Below are 12,507 nucleotides of genomic sequence, written 5' to 3'. Positions count from 1 at the left end.
TGGATGCATCGATGGTCGGTCCACAAGAGTTTGATGGTGTGGCTGAAAGTGATGGATTATCCAGTTGTGAAGAGGGGGTCGAGGGTGTGTCCAGCTGAGTTCGTGCGTTCAGTCACAATCTGGCAGAGTCCTATGTTGTGGGTTTTATCCAGGAGGGATGTGGTATTGGGGTCTAGTTGGTTGTCAAGGTGGAAGTTGAGGTCCAGCAGGGTGTAGTTGGTGGACGCTATGGCCTGCGGGGTGATGATGTATATGATGGAGTTGGTGAATCATCCGCAGGGTTAGTAGATGAGGGTATCCCGGAGGGTGGTGGTAGGGCTGGCCTGTATCTTGAAGTGTAGGTGTTTCATGAGGTCTGTGAGCTTGCCGGGGAGTGTGCTCAGCCAGGGGGTGGATTTGTGGACGATGGTGATTCCCCCTCCCGAGCGATGGGGTGGTCCTTCCCGGGAGAACTTGTATCTGTGGGGAATGGCAATGGCGATGGTGATGCCCTGTCCCTAGGTGGTGTTGGTCCAGGTTACGGTGAAGTACACGACGCCCGGGGCGGTGCTGTCGAGGAGGTCTCAGATTTCGGTGATGTGTTTGTGGAGGGATCAGACATTGAGGAGGATGCATTGCAGGGTCTTTGGTGTGGTTGCATTCTTACGGGCAGGTTGTGCAGGATCCGTGGTCTTGTCTGTGCTGCAGGTGTGGCGGCAGCGGTGACAGCGGTGACAGCTGAAGGGTCCGTGGGTGTCGGCTGGTGATGCTTGCTTGCAGTTATTGTTGCGACCAGGGTTGAGTGCGTAGAGTGCTGCTGGGTTGTAGCATTGGTGGTGCAGAGGTCCAGGGTTCCTGGTGCTGGTCAGGTTAGGCTCACGGATGGGCGCAGACGGGTTTGCCTTTGGCGCACCAGCTGTGCGCCCACTGCGCACGGAATTGCTGTAGCCGCCATTAAGTAGAGATCAGGGAGGGCTGAACTGCTGGGAGGCGGGAGCAGGGAGGGGAAACTGGGTTAGGCTGGCTGCACTGGGGGGAGGAGCTGCGGGGGCAGCAGCGGCGGGACAAACGGGTGGGAAGGTGCACAAAAAGTGAGCGAAAAACAGCGCAAAAGTATGAAACGGAAGGTGCGGAGCGAGAGAAGGAGTCAGAGGTCCACTGACCACCAGGGATGAGGCGCAGGTATAACCTGCGGGTGGAGGAGGGCCTCGAACACCAACACTACAGGAGTGGATGGCTCAGGAGGACCGCATTTGATGGTGGAGCTGCGAGGGTGGGAGAGCAATTTCACTGACAATGAGTCAGTGGTCTTGCTCGCCTGTCCCCGCAGCGGCTGCCATTAAGTAGGGGTCAGGAAGGGCTGGACAGCTGAGAGGCGGGGAAGGGAAACTGGCTTGGACTGGTCGTGCTGGGGAGGGGGAGCCGCGAGGGCTGCAGCGGCGGGACAAATGGGCGGGAAGGAACACGAAAAGGGAACGAAAAACAGAGCAAAAGTAGGAAATGGAAGGTGATAGCAAAATGATAAAGTGAAGAAAAGTGATAGAAAGAGAGGAAAAGGGTGAAAGAAATAAAGTGTAAAAAAGAAAAAACAGAGCAGAAAGGAGAGGATAAAAGGAGCAGAATAAGCAGAGCGAGAGAAGGAGTCAGAGGTCCACTGGACCACCAAGGATGAGGCGCAGGTTTAACCTGCGGGTGGAGGAGGTTTTCGAACACCAACACTTTGGGAGTGCAGGGGCTCAGGAGGGCCTCACTTGATGGTGGAGCTGCGAGGATGCAAGAGCAATTTCACTGACAATGAGTCAGTGGTCTTGCTCTTGATAAAGTACAGTACAAAAGGGGGTAGTGATGGACGGAGCATCCGAACCAATCAAACACTCACACCCAGTCAAAAGATCTGGGTTTGATCCATCACCGTTCTTTAGCCCACTCTGCCACCCCAGTTCAGACATGGCAATATGCAAATCATTCTGACCCTGTGCCTCATGGGAATAGTCCAGCCCGAACTGCCAAGCCATGCCTTCCCTGGATAGGAAACAAGCTTCCGAGGACCGGTCCATCACCACCCCCTTTTGTACCGCTTTGGTCGCCATAAGTGTGGCAGGGTATGCTCAGACGTGAGTCCCTTGCTCACTTTGCCACTGGATTCAAGCAAGCCGGGCTGAAGACGGCTGTAATGCCAGAAACTGGTCCTCGGAAGCTTGTTTCCGATCCAGGGAAGGCATGGCTTGGCAGTTCGGGCTGGACTGTTCCCATGAGGCACAGGGTCAGACTGATTTGCATATGGCCATGTCTGAACTGGGGTGGCAGAGTGGGCTAAAGAACGGTGATAGATTAAACCCAGATCTTTTGACTGGGTGTGAGTGTTTGATTGGTTCAGATGCTCCGTCCATCACCTCCCCCTTTTGTACCGCCTTGATAGAGTACAGAGCCACCTTGTGGTTGGTTCTATGGCTATACTTTGTAGCTTGAAAAATGTTAATAAAAGACTCAAAGGCATGATGATGCTTTTTTATTACATTTTTTTATGACAATCACTTTTATTACACATTGTCCTGTGTAAATTAATGAAATATACATTTTATTATAATTGTTGGTGATTTTATGGCAAAGACAAAACATATGCTTTATATATGTTCATATCCTGCCCATCTTCATAAAGCCTATAGGCCCACTTTTTATAACTTGCTGTTCTGACACTTTGACAAAGTCAGGAGCTCTGCCTTACTTAAAATGAAGCTGTTTATATTCAGCTCGGGCACGTCCTGCCCCCAACAGCCCGCTATGCATGGTTTGTGCAGAGTGGGGTGATTGGGCACCAGCGGGAGGTTAGGTGTAGGGTCTGCCTGCAGGCCAGGACCTGCAGCCAACCCATGATGTGCATGGTCGAAGTCTGTGCGGGGTGTGGGGTTGGCTGCCCGCAAGGGGTTGGACGCAGGGCCTGGCCAAGAGCGGTGTGAGGTTGGCATTACATATGGTAAACTACTAAACTACAGGCCTTGCAAAATGAAGCAGCATGTCTTATCACAGGTGTACCAAAGTTTGCATCCGTTTCCCTGGAACTGGTGAAGCTGCACTGGCTCCCAGTGCGGAAACGGATCTCTTATAAAACCTTGTGCATAGTTTTCAAGGCCCTTCATGGTCTGGGCCCGTCGTTTCTAACACAGTACTTTCAATGGTACCTGCCGGGCAGATATCTTAGGTCAGCCAACCTGGGGCTGATCGTGACCCCTGGGATAAGGACAGCACGCTAGGGTGGCAGAAGCTTTGTCTTTGGGGCAGCAAGGGCTTGGAATGCTCTAGCCTTTGGCTCTTAGACAGATTACAGATTTGATGACCTTCCGCAAAACTCTGAAAACACGGCTCTTCGTTCAGTAAGTTTCAGGCCAGGCGAGGGGAGCTTTCATTCTAGCGCCAGGACACCATTTTGGTAACAGTGGGCTCTATAAATGCTATAAATAAATAAATAAATAAACAAACAAATATTACTTTTACATGCAAAGTCAAATATTATTATCATTTCTAACTAGAAAGTGACTTTAACCTTTGGTTAAACATATATATAAACCACAAGTAGATGAAAAATAGATAATAAGCACCTCAGTTAATTGATGCAAGCCTTCACCTTATTCACAATCTCTTCTGACATATTCCATTTGCTGGGGGGGGGGCACATTTTGGAGTTAAGTATAGAAAACCTATACTTACCTGTGTTACCTGCATATACTTATTGTCATGAAATGTTGTAGTGGTATTTTGGCTACCATATTTTTACAGGATGATATTAAATTCCCAATAGGCTAGTCCCATACCCTTACAGACTAGAGCACCAGGTACTTTGAAAAATCTGCCAGACCAGTGAGTCTACAGAAATCATAGGAAGATAATTTTTTCAGATGAATACTGGCTCTAAATCATAATTAGATATGATGCACAAGATGTGTTGTTTTAAAAGTTATTCAAATATTGATTTTATTTATTTATCTAGTACACATACATAACACACAATATTTTAAATTTCTCAGTCCTAGGAATCCATGTTGCCTGGGGAAAGGAGACATATTTTGTGAAAAAATGAGGAATCCAATGACGAATCTCATTTTACCATTACTTAAAGAGCCAGGACTTGAGATTGGCTCTAAATAGGGGATAATTTAGAGTTATCTAAATAGAATGCTGTGTATAGAATGATTGTATGTCATTTTAGGAATGTTGTATGTAGAACTTTGGTATTTAGAATCTTAGTACTTGGCATTATTGGAAACCTGCATAGAAACTGTTAGAAGGAGAAAGCAGTAGGTCGTGGGTCTTTTTTTCTCCTATTAAACATACAATTAGTTGGATAAGCTCTTTGTTGGATTTATTGGATTTATTCTTATGAATAAAGTAGGATAGAAAGAGAGAAGGAAAGAAGGACAAAAGGAAGACAAGAGAAGGAAAAAAGCACAAAAGAGAAAAAGAAAGAAAGAGAGAAAGAAAGACAAAACTAAGAAAGACAGAAAGAAAGAAGGCAAGAAAGAAAGATTGAGAAAGAAGAGACGAGGAAATGAAAGAAGGCAAGAATGAAAGAAGAAAAAAAGAAAGTAAAAAGGTGCATTTCTTAAAAACACAAATGAAGATCTCTTACAGTCAGTGGTAGTTGCTGGAAAAGGTAGACCATAGACAAGCTCTTAATTTCACATTACCAAAATGGTTGTGAGCAGTATATTCAAGTGTTTCTTACATGAGCAGGCCATGTCGACATTTGAGAAAGAAAGAAAGAAAGAAACAAACAAACAAAGAATGAAAGAAAGAAACAAACAAACAAAGATGTAAGGAAGGAAAGAAAGCAAAGAAAAAAGAAGGCAAGTAAGAAAGAGATAGAAAGAAAGAGAATAAGATAAGGAAAGAGAAGAAAGAAAGATAGAAAGAAGGAAAGAGAAAGAAAGAAACAGATAAAGAAGGAAAGAAAGGAAGAAAGGCGAAAGAAAGACAAAAAGAAAGTTGAGGAAAGAAAGAAGGAAACAACGAAAGACTGAAGGAAATACATTAGGCAAAAAACGAGAGAAAGAAAAATTAAAAAGAGAATAACTTAATACAGAACAGTCTCAAATTGACATAATCTGGTCTGCTGTGAAATAGTAGTATTCAGAAAAGCAAAGCACTCCAAACGTATTGGTAGGAGATTGGTTCAGATAAAGATAAAGATGGAATGTGCATCAGGTTCTAAACACAAAGCAACACAAAAGTAATTGTAAAGAAAAAACAAAAACACTAGTACTCTAGGTAACTATCTTGGGTGTGGATGTGCTCCTTGAGAGAGAGCAAAATGCAGTCACTCAAACTGAAGTTAACCAGTGACTTACGTAGGCTGACCCATTGCCCCATGCTTTATGCTGAAGTGGGTGGAAGTACAATGTGAATGACACAAAATCAGACCAAAAGATGGAGAGTGGTAGGAGAAAGACCCTATATATATATATATATATATATATATATATATTCACAGAAAAAATCATAGGTTTCACGCGAGTTAAAGTTAGGAATTAGCGTTTAAAAAACCTATTAAATTCACTGAAAAAACCATAGGTTTCACACCAGTTATAGTTAGCTGGAAATTTTACTCGCATAAAACCATTGAAATTCCCACGTTATAGTTAGTTGGACTCACTCTAACTTGCGCGTGCAATGCACTGCTGATGACGTCACATATTACATCACTCATGACATGGTCAGTGACATCACTCATGACATCACTGATGACACCATCCAGTGAATGTGTGTCTTTCTGAAAAATAAATATGTGTTATATATGTATATGTAAAAGTTGATGGAAGAATAAATGTTTAAATAAGTGTTTACATGGATTTTAAAAAGAAAATTGATTGGTTAACTGGCTTATTAAGTGTATCTTAGTGAATACATATATTAGTGAGTAATGTTTAAATATTTAAATATATGTATTAGTGTTTCACTTTGTGTATAAGTGGCTGCATGGGTTGGTGAGTAGCTACATGTGTATGTATATGGGTTATTAGATGTTTTTCTTAGTATCAGTATGAGTGTTTGTATGGTTTGGTGGGGGTATTACTTAGCACATAGATGCATGAATGACTGACTCTCTCTTTGTATGTGTTTTGAAGACAGCATATGTGCAGGACTGTATGGGTGGATTAGTGTGAATATGTGTGTGTTAGTAAGTGAATGACTGTCTCACTAGTGTCTTTATCAGTAACTACATATGTTTTAATCTAGTATATGTGAATATTGATGTATATAAGTGAGTATATGTGAGAGTAAGAGATTGTAAGAGTTCCTGTTTAAATAAGTATGTGTTTCTATAAGTGATTTTTAAAGAGAGTAAGTATGTGTAAGTTTCATTAGAAGTAAGGTGGTAGGGTGTGTATAGCTGTTTATGCAAATAAATGGATGCTCAATAGTTTACTTGCATGTGTGAGTATGTGTGAGAGTAACTTTTGGATGACTGTCGGTGTGTAACAGGATGTATAGGTGTATCACTACATATGATGAGTGAGTATATGTATGAGTGACTATATAGAACTGTTGGTGAATGAGTGAATGTATATAAATGGTGGAATTATTGAATTGGTTGTTGGAACTGGTATGGTATCTCCATTTTTTTGAAAATTTTAGTTTCTATTTTTGAATATGTGTTTCAAGGGTTACACAACAGTGAAAGGAGGTCTGTCACTCTGTCACAACGAGTGATGTCACTGACCATGTCATGAGTGATGTAATATGTGACGTCATCAGCAGTGCATTGCACGCGCAAGTTATAGTGAGTCCAACTAACTATAACGTGGGAATTTCAATGGTTTTATGCGGTAAAATTTCCAGCTAACTGTAACTGGTGTGAAACCTATGGTTTTTTCAGTGAATTTCATAGGTTTTTTAAATGCTAATTCCTAACTCTAACTGGTGTGAAACCTATGGTTTTTTCAGTGAATTTCATAGGTTTTGTAAATGCTAATTCCTATCTATATATAGGGCCTCAAACCTATGTTTTTTTCAGTCAATTTCAAAAGTTTGTTAATAGCAAATCTCTATAGGTATGAAATATAATTTTTTTATAATGAATTTTATATTGTATATTTATGTAATACTATTTTTTTAATGTATATTTTTCCCTTTTTTTTTTTTGCCTTGGTGCACGGGTAAGCGCAGTGTTATGGCACGCCCCGGTGCGCGTACCGGTGAGCGTCCCGTGAGCGCCATTGCCGCGAACAAAAACATCGTCGTGATGTATCGTGTAGCCGCGTGATGAGTCTTATGACGCGTGGCGTAAGCGCACCCGGATGCGCCCGAGCGCATACGATCACGCAACGTAAGCGCCGCCGGGCGCGCCCCCGGGCGTGCACCGGTGCACGTAGCGTAAGCGCGTCGGGTGAAGTGACCTGAAAATAACACTTTTCATTGGTTCAGAACAGTTTTGTTTTCCAAATGATGAAAGCCCCCACCATATATATATATATATATATCTATATATATATAGATATATATATATATGGATGTACGACGTTACGACGCGTTCCATTACAACGCGTGCTTTCACAACGCGTCCCTTACAACGCAAGTCGTTACCACGACTTGCGTTGGGGGCGCGGATTGAGAATAGTATAATTTACTATTCTAACACCAGTCCCCGTGGACACTAGGGAAGGTGTTGGAATAGTAAATATACTATTCTTAATCCTCTAGCGCCCTCCAGCGCAAGTCGTGGTTACGACTTGCGTTGTAACGGACGCGTTGTGAAAGCCTTGCGGAGTAAAATCCGCGTTGTAAAGGATGTTCCCCATATATATATATATTATACTTTATTTTAGTAAAATCAAAAGGTCTTGGCTAATGCCAGACGTAAATAACTTTGGATACCATAATCCTCTGAAAGAAATAAAAGAAAAATGCCTTCGCAAAACTCTTTAATGAAATATGCAGGTCTCAGATATAGCATAAGCAGATCTGAGATATAGCGTCTGTCTGTTGTGCAAAATAGAGAGATTTAAGTCAAGAAGAGTCCCAAAATACCTACTACATGGGACATTTGTCAGCATAGTCTTAGGGAGCTTGGGCATAAAGTACCATCACAATTATTGTGCTGATTTTTTCATCAGCAAGTTCACTTTATTATGCTCCTCCACGTCTGAACTGACAGAAGTGCCTTTGAGAAACAAAAAGCTGCATCCTAATCTTTTTAAATATTTAACAGGATATGGAATACTCAAACCCATGCGTACACAAATATCTTTATCCTGTATCCTTACACACGTAGGGATACAGGAAAAGAACAAAGAGCAGGTGCGCAAGTGATGAGCGTTGAAGCACTACCCACTGAAGTGATTTAGGCACAAATGCAAAGGATACTAATTGTACATAATCTGATGGCAGGATTTAATGCAGTTTAAGGGCACAATCGTGTATTGAGCAAACTCTAAGGTATTGTAGAAGAAGTTGATGTTCAGCACTGTGGAATCCTGCTGACTGGTTTAATAAAAGTAGCACATTGACACTGCTGTCATCCAAGATCATATCTATATCAGCAAGGTCATCTGAATAGGCTTCTGTGTCATTCTCATTGTCACTAAGGAATCATCTATGGGATGCTGTTCCTATGGCCAGGGAGAAGGTATTAAAATCAGGTGATCTATGGGGGTTTGGCTTGTGGTGTTATGGCCTGTCCTACAGAAAGGCTGGCAGAATTTCTTTTTATGGAGGCTTAGATTTTGTTCAGCACCATGAAGGTGTGCACATAGTCCCTGATTTCGAAATGCCATAGCACAAAATGAAAAAATAAAGGTAATACATACATAAAATATATATATGTAAATAACGAAGCAAACCACATTCACTGGATGATGTCATCAGTGATGTCATTTGAGATGTCATCAGTGATGTCACTGACCATGTCATGAATGATCTAATATGTGACATCATCAGCAGTGGATTGCGGGTGCGCGAAATATAGTTAGTACAACTAACTATATAGGAGCAATTTCAATGGTTTTGTATGAGTGAAATGTCCAGCTAACTATAACACCCCTAAAACTTATAGTTTTTTGAGTGAATTTCAAAGGTTTTTTTAAAAGCTAATTCCTAACTATATAAGGCCTGAAACCTATGTTTTTTTCAGTGAATTTGCAAGGTTTTTTAAATGCTAATTCCTAACTATATAAGGCCTGAAACCTATGGTTTTTTCAGTGAATTTCAAAGGTTTTTTAAATGCTAATTCCTAACTATATAAGGCCTGAAACCTATGGTTTTTTCAGTGAATTTGCAAGGTTTTTTAAATGCTAATTCCTAACTATATAAGGCCTGAAACCTATGTTTTTTTCAGTGAATTTGCAAGGTTTTTTAAATGCTAATTCTTAACTATATAAGGCCTGAAGCCTATGTTTTTTTCAGTGAATTTGCAAGGTTTTTTAAATGCCAATTCCTAACTATATAAGGCTGAAACCTATGGTTTTTTAAGTGAATTTGCAAGGTTTTTTAAATGCTAATTCCTAACTATATAAGGCCTGAAACCTATGGTTTTTTCATTGAATTTCGAAGGTTTTTTAAATGACAATTTTTAAATGTATTAATTGTTATTTTTTTATACTGATTTACTACATTGTTGCAGGCAGGTGTTCAGAGGGCACGCCCCCTTTTTACAACGTTCTGCAGCGCAACCACTGGCGCGTTTGCAGAGGAGGAACTAATTCCCCTTGCATACTGAGGGTCCCTAGAGGCAAACTAGCCCACCTGGAACCTCCAGTGTGCGCCAGGGGGCTGCATTGCAGAGAGGTGTAATGAGGCCACATCCTTTTTTACATCTCTCTGCAGCGCAACCCCTGACGTGTTTGCAGAATAGGAACTAATTCCCCTTGCATACTGGGAGATCCTTGGGGGCCAAGTAGCCAACCAGGAGCCTCCAGTATGCGCCAAGGGTCTGCGTTGCTTTGCCCCGGGGTCAGCGGTCCCCGGGGCATTGTGGGGGGATTGTGGACCCCCCACACTTCTTTATCATTATGCTGCCGTGATTTGGTCCCCCCGGGGGGTAATTTTTAAAAAAACAGACCAGGTTTTTTTTTTTTTAAATGTGGGCCTTTTTTGTCCTTGTAGGGCCACCTGGGCAGGCCTAGGGGGTCAGGGTGTAAAGTAGAAGTCACCCTGCCCCCTTTTTGTGTTCTTCACGTTTGTTTTTCTGCTTTCTTGTGCCTCGGTCTATCTACACGCACACATATACACATATATATATATATGCATTTATATATATGTCTGTGTATTACCTACTGGCGGTCGCCAGTAGGTATATATAGTTAGGATTTTTTCTCTATGGGTTTTTTGAAAATTCTATGTCTAATAACTTTGGCGTTTGTGGACGGAATTGGCTGAAATTTTCAGGAAAATGGCACATTTTGTTTCTGAGCAGCCCCTGAAAATTTGGGGGGGTTCGTCAAGGGGGGGCCGAGAAAAAAGGGGGGTCCCAAAACGCGTTTTTCCCATGTTAATTTCCATAGGGCGGTTGGCCTCACTTTTAGCCCGAACGGCTGAATGGATTTGCACGAAACTTGGCAAAATTGTAGGGACTGGTAGCCCGATGTGCCTTTTGTAGGTCTCAATATATGTGCTTCAGTGGATTTTGAGAAATTAATGTTCAAAAAAAGATATATATCTGTAACAGCGGACTGGGCAGCGCTCCGCTACGCGTACTTTTCGCGCAACGGAGCTTTGTGAAGCGAAGCTGATTGGTTCTCCGGCGTCTGTCAACATTCCAAACAGTCCGTAGCGGCCGCCATCTTGTCTCGCGGTAGGATCGAGAGACAAGAGGAGGCCAAAGCGAAGGGGCAAATGACCATAAGGGGGCATAGTACATTGTCGCTCACCCCCTAGGTTTGATGTGGAGGTTTTAAAAGGGCCCCGCGGGGCAAAAAAAAATAAAAATAATAATAATCGAACAGCTGAATGGATTTGCACGAAACTTGGCAAAATTGTAGGGACTGGTAGCCCGATGTGCCTTTGCTAGATCTCAATATATGTGCTCCAGTGGATTTTGAGAAATTAACGTTCAAAAAAAGGTATATATCTGTAACAGCGCACCGCTTCGCGTACTTTTCGCGTTACGGAGCTTTGCGAAGCGAAGCTGATTGGCTCTCCGGTGTCTGTAAACATTCCAAACAGTCCGTAGCGGCCGCCATCTTGTCTCTCGGTAGGATCGAACAGCTGAATGGATTTGCACGAAACTTGGCAAAATTGTAGGGACTGGTAGCCCGATGTGCCTTTGCTAGGTCTCAATATATGTGCTTCAGTGCATTTTGAGAAATTAACGTTCAGAAACAAGATATATATCTGTAACAGCGCTCCGCTTCGCGGAGATAAAATTATATGTGTATTACCTAGCTGTTGCTAACACCAGTTAGCGACGGCTAGTAGAAGATAGCGACCATCTTGGGCCCCACTTTGCATGTGAGTGATATTTATTACTAATGACATGCAAAGTGGGCATGCCAAGATGTTAGCGACTGGAAACAGTCGCTAACATCGCTATCTCCTATTATCAACTTTTGGAAATATTCGAGATAAGCGCGAATATCTCCAAAAGCTACCACCTGCCCTGAGCAGTTCTTAGCCATGTTATCCAATGGGAGGAGGATAACATGGCTAAGAGCATTAGCTCGGTAATGCATGAATATCGCTGAGTTTTCAGCGATATTAATGCATTGCGGTCGTTTTTTATCGTATTTCCGATAAACCTTGATAATAGCAAGGTTTATCTGCGATAATTTCTGACGGTAAAAAAATCGTTGCTAAGCATCGTTAGGGATAAATATCGCTTAACTTTGGTAATATGCCCCAACGTCTGTTAACGTTCGATTCGAAGGAAATCAGGAAGTGTTGAAAAACATTGTCTGCGCCATCTTGTCTTTTTTCAAATGCCACACTTTTGTCGTGCACGGCAGCCATTTTCGATGCCTTGACCAGACCCACTCTGTGCACGCTGTCGATCCTTAGCATGGCTCCCCACCCTCGCAAGCATCTCCCCCAGGCAGTGGTCACCCCCGCTCTCTGTCTTATGCATGGGTAATAAACCTCCCCCCATCTGCGCTGCTCTTCCCTGAGAATCACACCCTGTGCCCGCCCGACACCTCCCTTTCGCCCTATTCACTACCGCACCCTCTGACACTCCTTTTCCTCTGTGTCCGATTGTCCAGGCTGGTCCTAGGGTATCAGCTAGCCCTGCAGATGTAGTTTATGGCCACAGCTGTAAAGAATCACCCCTCTTCAAAGGAGTTATAGTAGATCAAGGCCCACACTCGATGAGATCCGTCACAGCAGAAGCGTTGCTATTATCTGAAAACCATCCTGTATTGTGATTGGGGAGGGGACCGAGCCTGAAGCGGAAGATTCCAGGGATGACTCTTTGTACATCAAAGTTTTTACAATTATGTGTCACATTAAAAATATATAGCACTCCGACAAAGTAGTAAGATTATAAAACTTTAATAATTTATAAATATATACAAGAAAACAAAAATAGTAATAACATATAAACAT

This window comes from Lissotriton helveticus, chromosome 7, assembly GCF_964261635.1.
Source record: "Lissotriton helveticus chromosome 7, aLisHel1.1, whole genome shotgun sequence".
NCBI classification, from domain to species: domain Eukaryota; kingdom Metazoa; phylum Chordata; class Amphibia; order Caudata; family Salamandridae; genus Lissotriton; species Lissotriton helveticus.
Note: the sequence above shows the minus strand (reverse complement) of the source record.